The sequence below is a fragment of the Acanthisitta chloris genome, unplaced genomic scaffold, assembly GCF_000695815.1.
Source record: "Acanthisitta chloris isolate BGI_N310 unplaced genomic scaffold, ASM69581v1 scaffold2908, whole genome shotgun sequence".
NCBI classification, from domain to species: domain Eukaryota; kingdom Metazoa; phylum Chordata; class Aves; order Passeriformes; family Acanthisittidae; genus Acanthisitta; species Acanthisitta chloris.
The window spans coordinates 4,001-15,040 of record NW_008688505.1 but is presented as its reverse complement, the minus strand read 5'-3'; positions in this window follow the sequence as shown (position 1 = coordinate 15,040).

Genomic DNA, 11,040 nt, shown 5'->3' with positions numbered 1-11,040 from the left:
GAGGGTGGTGAGACCCTTGGCACAGGGTGCCTCTCTGTGGCTGCCCCAGCCCTGGCAGTGTTCACAGCCAGGTTGGGTGAAGCCTTAAGCAACCTGCTCTGGTGGGAGGTGTCCCTGCCCAGGGCAGGGGTTGGGGCTGGATGGGCTTTAAGGTCCTTCCATCCCAAACCATCCTGGGATTCTAAACAGTCAGGACCTCTGATCCCAAAGGGATGGACCAGATCATTTATTGCTCTCACCATTTAACTAGTGCCTTCCTATAGATCCTGCCTGCCAGAGAGCTCACCCACTTGTTCAATCCCCGGCAGGAATTACTCTCAGACTAAATTACATGAGAAGAATCCAACTCAAGCAAGACATCCACCTCCCTACATTTTCCATCCCTAAAGAAGGTGGTGAGGTCCAGTTACCACAGTCACAGCAGGTAAGGAAATCTCCCTGAAGATTCCCAACAACCACCTATCACAAGCCCAGGACACACAGATGTCAGCACAGCTCTACTCCCACAGGATCTCAGCATCCCAAGCACCAGCAATCTCCAAGGGGCAACCAGCTGTTGTGCCTGCAGCTCACCCCACACAGGTCACCCCCAAGGTGCACCTGCACTCTTAAGGGGTGAGGTATTTCCTGATTTGCTCCATAGCCAAAGCTGCTTGGCTAAATCCTCTGAGATTTAATTCCACTCTGGCTAATGTCACCTGACAGAGCTTTCCTGAGGGTGCTCAAACACTGGAGACTTGAGAGGGGATTTCAGAGCAGGGTAACATGCGTCACTGCAGACAAAGTCCTTGTGCTCAGCCGATGGGAGCACCAGCAAACTCCTCCAGGCTGCCACGGGTGCTGCTGACAGCACTGCAACATGCACTGGGGTAGAGATTTACACCTCAACAAGAGAGATTTGGTGCAGAGAGTGTGTAGAGATTTGCAGCCAAACCCTGAGGACAAGGACTGGGTGGGAGAGGACAGGAGGGACATCTCTAACTTCTACCTGCTTCAAGACCAGATGCCAAGGCAGAAGCATCAGGTTGGGTTTCCAGGCCTGTTGTCAGAGCGTGGGCTGAGACACAGCCCCACAGAGATGTCCTCAGCACAGCTCAGACACAGCCTTCAAGCTGACCACGTCCCACTGGAGCATGCAGTGAAGGAAACATGCCCAGAAAAGCAGAGCAGTGACACATCTTTGAGAGACTGAAAGTTGGACTTGATCTTGGAGGTCTTTTCCAACCTTTATGATTCCATGATTCTCTGGTCCAAATAAATCCGAGCTGTTGCTGCCATAAGGAGAAGCCTAAGCTCTCCAGGCTGCAGTCAAGGCTCATCTGAACTCATGCAGCACCAAGTGATCAGAAATTTCTTGGCCTCATTTGAGACTCACCACCCCAACTCCTTTGTGGCCAAGAGACAGACCTGGCTGATGTTCCACTGCTTCCCCTGAGTGTGTCCTGTGCCTGCCTGGCAGTGCCCTGCACCCCACACTGCCTGTGTCCCTCCTGCACTGCCCACCCAGACCCTGTGGCACAAGGCAGTGAGGTCTGGACAGTTCTTCAGGAGCCAACTCTGCTTAATCCATCCAGTCACTGCACGTCCTTTCCTCCAGAGCCCATCCCTGGAAGTGTTCTGTACCAGGTGGGACAGGGCTTGGAGCAGCCTGGGCTGGTGGAAGGTGTCCCTGCCCAGGGCAGGGGTGGAATGGGATGAGATTTAAGGTCCTTCCAACCCAAACCAGTCTGTGATTTTATGATCCCACAGTCCCCTGGACATGCCAACACCTTCTCTCTCCCCCAAACTGGGGGTTGGTACCCAGGAGGGTCCTGAGCCTCCAGGGCTCCCCTCCCCTGGGCTCTGTGAGCAAACACCCCACAGCAGCAGCCCTGGACAGACATGTGCTGTGAGACTGAAGAAGGATCTCTGGGGCAGGAGAAACTGCCACAAGGTGTGAGGGGCTGGAGGTTAGGAATAAACTCCCATTATTGCTCACCAATGTGTTCTTTCCTCAGTGCCTTTGTTAAGGCCATTTCTGCTCTCTGTGCCTAGAGTGTTTTGGTCCGGTGTTCCTGCCCCGCTCTAACAAAGGCACCTGAACAGATGGAACAAAACAAGGCACAGCAGAACAAGCTCAAAACATGGAATGTACTGCCAAAAATCCTAACTCAAAGCTTCAGCAAGAAGAGTCTCCTCTCCCTGGGATCCTGGCTGGGCCATGGCAGCCAGTGACTCAGCTGGCAGCTGAAAACAAGGCACCTCCAAAATAAGGACATTAAAAACACTCCCAGAGCTCCAACACCAACAGGTGAGACACACAGGGAGGGCAGGAAGAGAGGACCTGGGTGCACTACCCCAACCACCAGGGATGGACTCCCCCAGTGCAGGCAGCAAGGAGCTGGAGGACAGGCCGGTCCTGGCATCAAAGCTGGAGCAGGAACACAGCTTCTCCAGCCTGGCCTGGAGGATTTGCACTTGGAGGCTGAGCCAAGCATTTATTACTTCCATTTAATCAAGTGCAGCAATGCCTGTTTATTTACTCAGACTCTGCACAGGGATGTGCCCAACGAAAGATGCAAAAGAGCAAAGAGCAAAATCCAAAAGAGCATTCAAGGCTCCCAAAGTGCTGCAGAGGCAGAACTGAGGCACTGGTTGTCCCCAGGCTCCCACAGCCCCTCAGGTGCTGAGGACACTGCAGATTCCTGGCACTGTTTCCCCAAGGCTGTGCACACACTCACACCCAGTGCAGCCACCAGCAGCTCTGGGAGCAGCACCAGTTTGAGATCCAGCACATCCTGGGCCGTGGGTTTGGAGCAGCTTTGCTCCAGTGAGACAGTGGAGGAGGAAAGGCATTCCCTGAACAGGGAACTACGACTGGAGAACAGGAGTGCAGACCCAAGTGACCACCACAGGGAGAGCCTGGGCTGGCTGCCCACACAGCTCATACAGGTGTGTGACAACACTCAAAGCTCCAGGTGCCACTGCAAACAACTTTGGCCTAAAACTGAACCATGAACACCTTGAGCCCTTCTCAGGGCTTTACTCAGCATCTGCCCAGCACCAGGGAAAACTGGGGATGCCTTAAGAATCACAGAATCATCAAGGCTGGAAGAGACCTCCTCTCCCAGCTGCCAACTCTGTGGCTCATGGTGGTGCTGTGTGTGGGAGGAAGGGACAGAAGTGTGTGCTGATGCTGCACAACACCTATACCACAGCTCTCAATGGGGAATAAAGGATACCCTGGGCTGACATGGGCAGAGCCACTCATCCCCTTCCAGTCCAGGTGGCTCAAGCTCTGTCCCCACCAAGCAATGAGGCTCCCCCAGCCTCTCTGGGGAGGACAAGGAGGTCTGGACAGGGAGCTACTCTCCTGGAGCACAGCAAAAGGAAGCAAAAGGCTCAGAGCTGTATGTGGGAAGAGGAAGAGTCAGGTGAGATGGAGCAGAACCACCCTGAGGCCTCATTTAAAGATGGACCTGACCAAGCTCTGCAGTTTTGGATGGGGCAATCTTGGCTTCCTCTTCACCCAACTGGGAACATTGGTTTTGCCAGAACTTACAGGCAAGCCACAAGGCACAGAAGGTTTCAGAGCATTACCTTGGCAAGACAAAGGCAGGAGCTCTAATAGAACACATCAAGTACAGGCAGCACTTGCCACTTCTGCCTGTAATAGATTCCTTTTCCCTCTAGATGAGCAGTTGCCACTCAGGCACATCTTATCCCTCCTCCCACAGGCCTTGGATTAAGTCATTTTTCACCCCACCTCACCCTTACAGATTAAGTTGGTTTTCACCTCACAGGAAAACTTGCATGTAAATGTCATTTCTCAGCTGCTGCAAAAACCCATCTCGTTCCTCTGGGTTAGTTTGCTCCCACTGCTGGGCCCTTCCAGCCTCCTGACACTCCCAGATTTCAGTTTAGAAAAGAGATTAAAAATAAGTCCAATCTTTGTGGTTTAAAATCTGGGAGTTTGGGAAGCCACAGCAGCTTTCTGGGGTTGGTATGAACCTTAGATCTCCCTTGTGGAAGCTCCTGCTTTGCCACCCTTCCAGAGCTCCCACATACTCAGTTCCTCCCAAATTGCCATGTTTCTCATTTCCTGTAATAAGCATTTTCTGGCATTATCAGCCCAGAAGCCTTTCCCAAAAGAGTGTCCCAGATAGTTAATCCACCAGCGACTCCTGCCCAATACTGCAATGGAAACAAACATCCAACCCTCTGAGACCGCGGAGGGGAATGACTCTGTCAGCATTTCTCTTGCAGCAAAATTAATTTCAGCCTGGAGAGATATTGAGGAGAATCCTGGAATTGAAACAACCTCATGTGCATATCAACCAGGATGGGGATGCACAGCCTCAGCTCGAGTCCTGGGGACAGTTTGGGGTCACAATATCAGAAGTATCTAAAGCTGGTGAAGAGTGTCCAAAGGAAGGACACAGAGCTGGGGAAGGGGCTGAGGAGAGGCTGAGGACACTTGGGCTGTTCAGCTGGAGCAGAGGAGACTGAGGGAGACTCTTTGGGGTCTGCAGCTCCTCCCGAGGGGAGGCAGAGGGACAGCTCTGAGCTCTGCTCTCTGGGACCAGGGACAGACCTGAGGGAACATCTGGAGCTGTGTCAGGGGGTTGGGATGGATATTGGGAAAGGTTCTTCCCCCAGAGGTGTTTGGGCTCTGAACAGCTCCCCAGGGCAGTGGTCACAGCCCCAAGGCTGACAGAGCTCCAGGAGTGTTTGGCCAATGCTCTCAGGCACAGGGTGCAGTGTTGGGGTGTCCTGGGCAGGAGTTGGACTGATGATCCCTGGGGGTCCCTTCCAGCTCAGGAGATTCCAGGATTCTCTGAAAAGCTACAAAATGCAACACAACATTCACTCACTGAACAACTTCATTATCTTGTAATCTAAATTAGCATCTCAGGGAAAGAAAAGTACTGAATTAAGCAAAGACAAGTTTTAACCTTCCAGATTTCAGCTCTTAGCAAACAGTCCTGGCCAACACCAGCCCCAACCGATCCTCACCTGCCAGGGCTGACCCACATGGGACCTCATCTCTGGATTGCACCTCGAGAGGTGTCTGAGCCTGAGCACATCACTCATGGTGACAAGCACAGCTTTGCGACTTCAGCTTCATTTTCTGCTCTCTCTGTTCCAGCTCTGAAGTCAGGAACTGTTTTACATCTCTCTGCTTTGCATTTCTGCCAGCAAATCCTCTGCTGTTTTGTACACTGCCCCCGTCAGCACACGGCCAAGGCAGATGGAGGGAGCAGCACCAACACGTACAGGAGGAGGAGAACTGTCACTTTGCACATGACACCCAGTTAAAAATGACATTTCAAGGGAAGACAAGTGGTTTCAGGTATTACATCTGCCCTTGGGACTGAGCACACACTACCCTTTCCTCCTGGCACGGGACCAGCTGCACAGGAACTGGAGAATGAAGAAAGCAAAGAGAGAAGCAAGTTCCACATCAGCATCCAAGTGGAGCCACTGTGCCTGCTGAAGTGCCATCAGCACATTCAGGGAGGGAGCACTCAGCCAGAGGAGGATGGGAGCCAGCTGCCTCCCTTGGAAAAATGCAGGAATGGACAATTTTGCCTTGAAAAACTCCACAAAATCTGGTGCATCAGATGTGCAGAGAAACTATAGAAAACAAACTACTGCAGCATCTTTGTCATCAGCTGCTGCATCCTGCCCACACCAGAGGCTCTGGCAGCATTTCCTCTGTCCAGGTCATGGAATGCACCAAACATGACACAGCAGCATGGAGACATGGACACATCTTCCCTGACTGAAGGGGCTCCAGGGAAGCTGCAGAGGGACTCTGTGCTAGGAAGTGCAGGGACAGGACAAGGAGTAATGAGTACAAAACGAAAGAAGGGAAATTTAATCTAGATCTTAGGCAGAAGTTTTCCCTGTGAGGGTGGTGAGACACTGGCACAGGCTGCCCAGGGAGGCTGTGGCTGCCCCAAGCCTGGCAGTGTTCACAGGTTGGACAAAGCCTTGAGCATTCTGCTCTGGTGGGAGGTGTCCCTGCCCAGGGCAGGGGGTTGGCACGATATCTTTAAGGTCCATTCCAAACCCTTAACCCTCTATGATCCAAGTTTTTAGGGCAGTTAGCAAAGTCCATCACTTCTGCCTTACATAGGACTCTGCCCTCTCCCACATTAACCCCCATGGCAAATACCATCAGTGTCACAATGCCACTGTGAGCTCCAGCTCCACCCTGAGAAGAGAGTTGGGCATCCTGTGGGAAGCCCTGACCAGTGCCTCCTGCTCTTCACCTTCATTTCACTTTGGACAACACAAACTTGTGTTTCTAGGCCTTATGCTGAACCTGAAGGATTTCCTTCAATCCCACAGGTAAAAAAATCAATGGACACCAGAGGTGACACTTGGCTCAGGCTGGAGTGTTCACTCAATGGGATCCACCTTGGACAAAGTGGTAAAGAAACCAAGCAGCTCCCAAAACTAGAAACCATCCATGTCCCATATCTCAGCTGTTGTGAACCCCCAAGACCTTATCAGCTGTGTTGGCAGAGCAGTGCACACCACTGTCAGTGCTGATGTGCTTGTGGCCAAGACCAGCTGAACTCTGCCAGAGCTCCAGGAGTGTTTGGACAACACTCTCAAGCACAGGGTGGATTGCTGGAGTGTCCTGTGCAGGACAGGAGTTGGACTGATGATCCTTGGGGGTCCCTTCCAACCCAGAAGAGTCTGTGACTCCATGGTTTCAGACACTGCCTGGAGCCTCATAGGACTTTGGAGATGAGTCCTGATCTTTGGAAGGATTTCCCAGAATCTCTCAAAACTTGCCAATTACATCAAAACACTCCTCAAGTGCTCTGAACCCTCTGTGAGCTGTACCAACACACCGACCCAAACTGCTCCAACTGGTGCCAGGTGGCCTCAACTACCTGAGCTCATACAGCCCTGAAGGAGATGAAAAGCCACAGACACTCTGAGCTGAGTCAGTCACCTGAGGGCTGACCCTGGAACAGTGTCTGAAGCAGTGCTGTGCCTGCACTGCTGCCCAACTGCAACTGGAGAAAAAATGAGTCAATATCCAAGAGGATGCTGATCACTTGTCCTTTAAACAGACTCACAGTTCCACCCACAAACCAGGAATTCCACCCTAAAAAATAACTGTGAACACCCTGAAGTCATTATCTCATGCCCAGAAACAACTCTTTCCTGCTGGAGAGCTTTATTTGGTTGCTTTGGTAGGCAAGAAGCTGGTGGAGAAGCCTGCCAAGGTCACAAATGCTCCACAGGTTGACAGCAGCAAGGTGGAGGTGGTCCCACCTCATGTCACCCTGCAACACACGTGGCCAGGACGTTCTCCCATCCCACAGGAAGGGGAGGAGGGAGAGCAGATTAAGGTGACCTACATTACTCCTGCTTTAAATACACAAGAGCATTGCTTTGATTCCTCCTACCTCATCCCTCCCCAGCCTTCCTGCCCCACGTGGGGTTGGCAAGACCTCTGGGGTGTACCAGGGAGGCAGAAAGCAGGTTTGGGCATCAAGCTGCAACTCCCAAGAGACTGACTTTGCTCTTTTAATGGAGATGACACGTGTCTTTGTGTCAGATGTCAACTCCTTCTGGTTGTGCTTCACCAATCTCAGTGGTATCTCAGCCTCTGGAGATCTACACCTCCACTTGGGGTGACAGAACACAAAGCAACAACCGCAAAGGGGAAGAAAAGCCAAAGTGGCAATGTAAACAACATCTTGTCAGGCAGCAAACGACCAGGCAGAACAATCTTGACTAATTCTACTCTTGCAGAACCATAACATGGTCTGACACATCCCAGACACCCACTGTGAGGGGCAGCAGCCCAAGGTGCCCAGAGTTTGGGTCACACTAAGGACAGGTTCCCTGCTAAAGGACTGAGCTCAGCTCCTTGGGCCCAAAAGCAGCAGATCTCTTTGCCTCCTACGGAAAAAAAACACAAACCAGTTGAGGAATTACTCTGATCCACTAAGTGCAGTGAAGGAGCAGAGACCTGACTGGCTCCCAGCCCACCACTGCCTTCCCTCCAGGGGAGGTCAAAGCACTACCACATCATCTGGAGAAGAAATCAGGATGTGTCTGCCACAGAACGGGGACACCGACAGTTTGAAGACTCCGTAGTCTGACAGAATTTTGTCAGAGAACAGAGTTAACAATTCCTGTGGCTACACAGACCCTCAGAGCACAGAAGTCATCACACAGGAACCACCAAGGCCCACACGAGAGCTCCTGCAGGCACCAGAGCACAGCCCAAGGCAGGAAAGCTTCAAGAGCCAGAGCACCTGGCAGAGGTGAACCAGACCTCACTGCCCTGCGTGGCTGGAGCAGTTGGACATCCAGCAGCGAGGGAAAAGCAGTGCTGGAGCTGTGTGGGGGTTGATGGTACTGAGCTCCCACCGGCCCACGGCACTGTCCTGGCAGCACTGCCACGTTCAGTGACCACAGCCAAGGCAAAGCTGCTCTTGTCTTATAATCCATTAATTCCTCCCAGTGAGGAAGTTGAGCTGTTCCACTCAGAACAAAGACAGGCACTGCTGCCTGTGCTGTTCCCAAGATCAGCTAATCTCCAGCCCCTTCCAGCCCCAGACGTGGCCAACCCCAGGCCATGGCCATGACCTGGTTCCCTTTGCTGAGCAGAGAGTGCCTCGGGCAGCAGGAGCAGCTACAGGTGTGCTCCCAAACGTGGGCCCTGGTCTGCCCAGCACTCCTCACACAACAGGCAGCTCTTCAACGAGACGCAAACAGCTGACTCCCAACTTCTCTTTTCTCCCAGGAAGTCTTTCCCACCCTCTCCAGCCACAATTTCTGCACAGACAACGTGCAGATTCTGCTGATGACAGAGGAGATGAGGACGGGGTGTCCTCGATGAGTCTGCAGAGTGTTTCCACTCCTCGAACTGCATGCAAACCACACAGGCAGTGGCTGGGCAGGGTGAGGTTTGTTTTCTGCACCTCCAGATCTGCAGAGAGCCAAGCAGTTATTCAGAGGGACAGCTCTTCCCACAGGCATCTGCCAGAAAGGTAACTAAGAACATGCCATGTCCATGCTATGAAATGACACTGGAAGAACATGCCACCTCCATGCTCTAGAGTAACACAGCTCTTCTTAACATGTTGATGCTTCCAGGCTGGTTCTGTGCCACAGTACTTCAGAGAACCCTTCCCATCACACACTGACTCCCTAGCTGTACATGTCTGTGTTAAACAGAATGGTGAGCTTGCTGCATTTGAGGAAAGCTGGAAGAGGAGCAAAGGGGCTAACTCAGAGTGACTCACAGCCTCTCCCCAGAGCTGCGAGGTGATGACACGGGTTAGCAGTGACCAGTGGCATGTGAACAGCAGGGCAACCCAGCACGTTGCAGGCTCCAGATTTCCTCCCCACCACAGCACATCCTCTGCCTCAGCCAGGGCTATCCACCACAGGCCAGAGCCAAAACCCACACAGAAGCTGGGGAAGCCACAAGAACCCACAGTGAAAGACGACAACACTTAATGAGAGGTTGACAGAGTTTGCTGCTAAGTATGTGGGTGAGGAGACAAAGTGACAGAAGAGCTGCTCTGATCACTTGGAGCTATTTAATTACAGGAAACGCTTCCCAGAAAGTCCTGAGGTTAACCCAGCTGCTGGCAACACTGTGAAACTCAAACAAGTGCCAAGCTGCCGAGGAAGTGAGTATCTCTAAGACCTCCCTAAAGGAAAAGCTCCAACATCACCTTATCTCATGTGGGGCCCATGGAGAGGCTAAGCTCCCCTTCCAGGGGATGCAAGTCATCCAGAGAGCAGGTGGAGAGAGCCAACAGATGCTTTCCCTTTGGCACACACATCCTGGGCAGGCAGGGAGCAGTGCTGGGCTCTGTTGAGGTTTGTGCTGATGAGGATCAAGACCAAACCCACTTCACACAGGCCACGAGTTTGGGCTGTGACATGACCCTCCTCTTGCTTGTGCTTTTGTTGCTTTATTTCAGCATGAAACAGCCTTTGGTTTCCAAGTTCTCACAGTGCCTTGATTTCCCTCTCTGCTGGCTCCTGGTTCCTGGCAGTGAGACAGGAATATATGTATATAACAGTAGCTACTTTAGGGGACTCCAGACCAAACTAGGCACAGAGCTCACCAACAGCCCCACAGATGTGATCAGTCTGACATGACTCAGAAATGATGTTCCTGGGCACATTCCTGAGGTGACCCACCTTGTAGGCCTGGAGGTAGCTGAAGGACAGTGACACTGTCACTAGGGTGTTAAATTAAAGGGGACCAGCAGGTCTTGGTTAGAGACCTGGAAAGACTTGATGAGAAAGAAAAGGGTTAGGGTTAGGATGAGTTTCAAGGCCAAGGCTGGACAGGGCTTGAAGCAAGCTGGGCCAGTGGGAGGTGTCCCTGCCCATGGCAGGGGTGGAAGGAGATGAGCTTTAAGGTCCTTCCAACCCAAACCAGTCTGGGATTCTACGATTCAAGCACACAGTCACCCCCTGCCCACATATGTCTCTTGGAGAAAAAGAAGTGCCAAGGCTTCCATGTTAAAGCAGAGAGCATGTCCCAAAGCCACAGGAGGGTGCACCCATGGGATCAGGGGAGGCAGGAACTGCTTTGGCTCTCCATTCCCACAGGCAGGATGTGACAGGGAGTATCTCCTGCTAGTGACACAGGCAGCAGCTCTGTCCCCATGCTGCTGGTGGGAGCACAGTGTTCACTCCCACCTAAGCACAGCCAACCCTCCTTGCACTGGGATTAGCAACCATTTCCCACTCCTACTCCACTCCCAACATTCCTCAGTGCAGTGCAAGAGCTGCACTGGTTTCTCAGTTCTGAGCTGCAGGTTAATGATCCCCATGGAACAACACATGCACAGCTGAACTGATCCCACACCAGTAGGTCCCAGAGACCATCCACAGTGGGACTGAGGCACCTGCCAGGCCTCCACAGACTAATCCTGCTGTGTGGGAATAAGCCTGGCAGCCCAAAAGGAAGGGTGGAAACAACCAAACATGACAAAGCTGACGCAGCAAGTGATGAGAGGCCTCGAGTCTCTGTGAGGGCATCACACAGCAGGACTA